Raw genomic sequence first — 4,533 nt, 5'->3', positions numbered from 1 at the left:
CCACCCCCCTTGTCCTTTTTTGATCCATTCTCGTGCCAGTGGCTCCGAGAGGGTGGGGAGAATGGCTTTGTGTCCAGGCAGGAAGGAGCCCCCCCCCCGCGCGCACCCTCCCAGGTGGAGGAGGGATGGGACTTGGAGCTGTGGATGCTTTGATCAACAGTTAGTGCCAGGCACCTTGCGCATCTGGCGTCAGTGACGGGCACCCACTGCGCCCAAGGTGCGAAGGGGGAGCCACCCAGGGAGAGGAGTGGAGAGAAAGAGAGGGTGTGCTTCCTCAGTCCCACATTCTCCACACGTTGCACTACGGATCGCGGTGGCGCCTTGCACTCCTGCCATGTGGCGGTGGCTGAGCATCCGCTGCCACCACCCCAGCTGCATTCTCACATTACAGGGAGTCGGGAGGGGGGGTTGCCCCTCTTCCCAATAGATGCTCAGCTTAACCTCACAGGGTTATAAAAGCAGGGGAGACAAGAGCCTTTGCAGGTCTCTCAAAGGCATCCCAATTCTCCCTATCTTGAAAAGGATGAGGTGGAAAGAGATTGTCAAGCAAAAACCAGCAGACCCTCTTCTCTTCTCTCCTCTCCCTGGTGCTGAATGCTCTAAGCTTTCTCTCGTGTCTGCCAAGAGACTAGTCCTCAGTGAGATTCAGGGTTGTTGCTTTTGTTTAATGGGTCTCGCCATGTGTGATTTTCTTGAGAGCGAAAAAATACCCTCACAAAGAGGTCACAGGCTGTGAAATGGTTGCATGATGTGGGGGGAACGGCCAAGCCTCTCCGTTAGATGTGAAAATATATGAAGTCGGAAGGATGAGCTGTGCTGGGAAACATGTGGCCCAGCCATCCTGCATGCATTTACTTTTGTGGGTCTGCTTTCTTTGCCAGGTGAAACAGAGATCACTCAGCTGGGTTTGGAAATTATGCTTTTCATAATGTGTCTCAGGTGTGTCTGCATGCTCCCCAGAGCCATAGACTTTCCTGCACTGGCAGGGGGTAAACTAGATGGCCTTTGAGGTCCTTCCCAACACTTATAATTCTAGGTACATTTGCACAACAGCAAGAGATCAATGGCTTCTCCTGACAGAAAGTTGTCAGCGGTGGCAACTTGTCACAAACACCGCCAGCAAATGCATGGATCAGCCTGTGGGTGTACAATGTGCAGGTGAAGTTGCTTCCAGAACCATTGTGCCTCTCCCTTTTGATCTTTTGCTTAGGCTTTAGAGGTGCTCTTCTGGGGCGCACAAGAAATGTGGCTAAGCAAATCTTCTCTGTCTTGTCATTTGGTCCGTCACATGGGGTACCCAGAGAGCTCTGTGCAGCATGCAGAATTTAGCCGTAAGACACTGCTGGGGGTGCTGTGAGAGCTGCCTAAGGTGGTTTCAGGTGGAAGAAAGAGCAGGGGGAAGGAAGGCCTTTGTTTGGAGGGGGGAGAGGAAAAGTTCTTTCATGCTGTGTGAATGTTCTTTGGGGATGTGGAGAGCGATTTGCTAGAAAGACAATCTAATGTGGAGCTCTCCAGATTCTCACACTGTTGGAGAAGGACAAGCAATCACGCTTGGGTCTTTATTCATGGAGGGAGATGACAGAGGTTTATAAAATTATGAATGGAGGAAAGAGACAAGAGAAACATTTCACCTTCTCTGATCGTGCTGAAACTCAAGAGTCTCCCAGTGAAACTGACTGGGAAGGAGATTCAGGATCTGCTAGACACAAGGAAAGGTCTTCTTCACACAAAGCGTAATTATTGCCTTAAGGAATTCCCTGCCACAAGACATGATGGCTGCTGGCTGCTGGCTTTGAGGGCTCGAAGAGGGGCTAGATGAATTCACAGGTGATCAATCATAAAAAGGAATTAGTCTAGAGTGCTATATGGAACTTCCAGGTCTAGTGGCAGTCTACATCTCTGAATACCAGGTGTTATGGAAGCAAAGAGCAGGGAGGGGCCTGTCACTTTCAACCTGGGAGCATCTGGCTGTCTACTATTTAGAACAGGCATAGGCAAACTCCAGCCCTCCAGATGTTTGGGACTACAATTCCCATCATCCCTAGCTAACAGGACCAGTGGTCAGGGGTGATGGAAATTGTAGTCCCAAACATCTGGAGGGCCAGAGTTTGCCTATGCCTGATTTAGAAGCTGTTTTAGAAATGGGACGGTGGACTAGATGGGCTCTTATTCTGATCCAGGAGGGATCAGAGCGGGGGTGCTATAGCTCTCAGAGGCAGCGTTTTAAAAAGATGTCTTTGGAATCCCACTGCTGAGCATTTGGGTAACAGCTGGGGAAGCTGAAAAGACCGTTCAGAAGCTTCAGCTGGTCCAGAATGTGGCAGACTGGTTGTTAACGGGTGCTAAACATTGGGAACAAATTGCATTTGAATGTGTGTGATTTTTTCAAAAATCTATTTTTATTTTGCAGTGTGTGTGTGCGTGCGCTCGCTCGCTTGCATGCATGTGTTAAAAGAACTCCATTTACCCATTCATTTAAGAGTGGAACACATGCTGTCAGACACATGGAGGCTGCCACCCCAAAAATGGCACCCCTAGGTGCCAGGTTCTCCCATCTTCCACTGTGACATATTGTGCCACTTGCTTCTTCATGTGACACCATCACATCTTGCCAGGCTCAGTGCCACCACCCAGCGCCCACAGACACCTCAGAGTCAGGGCCCACCAGCACTGATGCTCAGCCTGCTCTCTGCATTTGTGAACTACCATTTAAATTTCCTAGAAATGTGTTTGTCCCAGAGCTATAGCTTCCAGCACACTTAACAAACTACAGTTCCCAAGTTTTTTGGGGAAGGGGGAGCCATGGCTATCAAAATAGCATGCAAATGCTTTAAATGTGCAGTTGTGAGTGCGACCTCTGATAATGCTTCTTGCCTGCCTAGATGGAGAGCAAGCTGCATGTGTGAGTAAATTAATATTTGTTGCTCCACCTATTTCTGCTTCTGGCCTTGCCCACCACCAGCACGTGGCCCCTGAGAGGATGCCTAGAAAGGAACTACAGCCCTTGGGGTGACAGAAGTTTCCCAACTTCTATACTTGGGCATTGGGCAAAACTTAAAGGGGCACAGGAATGAGAAGAGAAGAGGGTTCTTTGCAGGGTCTCAGACCTGGACAATGTGCCATTCTGCCTTTGCTTCATTACATTTAGGGATGGGCAAATCTATCAGTTTCTCATTTTTTTCTGATCACATTAGTTTGCAATTTTCTTTCTTCCTTTTTAAAAGCCCTCCTCAGAATTTCAGTTCGAATTTCTCCCAACCGATACACATTTGTCTGCAATTTTGCCTAACTGACGCACACATTTTTGCAAAGCAATTTCCTCTACTAGAGTGCATTTTTGCATGTTATCTTCACAAATATATGCATTTTTATGCACAATTTACCCTGGTAATCTGCAATTCTGTACACGTTACTTAGCTGGAAAACTGCATGGGAAACTGCAAAAAGTGTGGATTTCTAAGGATGGTTGAGTTTGGGTTCTTATATTGCTTTGGAAAGTGTGAATTACATAGGTTCACCTTTAAATGAGAACTGAACCGAATTTCTCTCTGTCCTTCATTACATTGGTGGACACAGAATGCTTGACATCACAGGGTTAGTCCCAGTAAGGAAACACCCCATTAAGGTGTTTCCAACAGCGTATTGTTCTGCCCAAATCAAGCTGGCAACCAGTTACACATAATCGTAACACATAATCACAGGAGAACTTTAAAAAATGGGTGATTGTTTCTTAAGGAATAGTGCAGATGTAATGTGTCACACTGTCCACAAACCATTTAAAGTTCTGCCTTTTCCCTTTAAAAACCTAAACCGTCTGATCATCCCATATGAGCTCCTTCCCAGAGTCATTAGATCACTTTTTGAGATTTTGCGCCACCAAGCGCTGCCATCTGAAATTAGGTTTGCATTTATGTGCCCATTTGTAAACCCACTTTTGACCCTTAAAAGGCCCTCTAGGCAGTGTACAGCAGTCAGAAAGTGTGATGAACACTGAAAGACAACAGTAAAGTTAACTTTGAAAAAAGAGCATCCCAGGAGAAAGAAAAACACAGGCAAAGAGAGAAAAAGAATTGCACCAGGTGGGATGTAAGAAATTGGTATTTTTAGTGTGGCAGAAACCACACTTTGGAACTCCCTACCTTCACTATGCTGTTTTCAGCACCTGCTTTTTGGCAAACCTATCCTGACACATAGAATGTTGACATGCATTTTTATCTGCTTTTGCTTGTCACTGATTTTAATTAATTTTTTGATGTTTTGAATTGCTGTTTTTAACAATAATTTTAATGGTTTATTCTTTCTGCAAACCACTTTAACAATAAAGCAGTGTATAAATTTAATGCAGCAAATCAATAGATAAATAAATAAATGTAACACTGAAGACCCATTGAAGTCAATGAGTCTTTGCCCCCATTCTTAATGTTTGCAGCACAGGGAATGGCTTTATACCAAATGAGATTATATTGGTCTATTAGTAATGTCTACAATGACCAAAAGCAGCTCTCCAGGGTTCCTGGCAGGGTCTTTGCCTGG

General features: G+C 46.0%; 1 protein-coding gene across 2 annotated transcripts in view; it reads left to right on the top strand.

The window, feature by feature from the left end:
- Positions 1 to 4,533, top strand: part of DLGAP3 (DLG associated protein 3) — a 195,941-nt gene that overhangs the window by 121 nt on the left and 191,287 nt on the right. The gene's annotated exons all lie outside the window — the stretch shown is intronic.

The sequence above is a fragment of the Podarcis cretensis genome (assembly GCF_951804945.1).
Source record: "Podarcis cretensis genome assembly, chromosome: 8".
NCBI lineage: Eukaryota > Metazoa > Chordata > Lepidosauria > Squamata > Lacertidae > Podarcis > Podarcis cretensis.
This window is presented reverse-complemented; position numbering and strand designations above follow the sequence as displayed.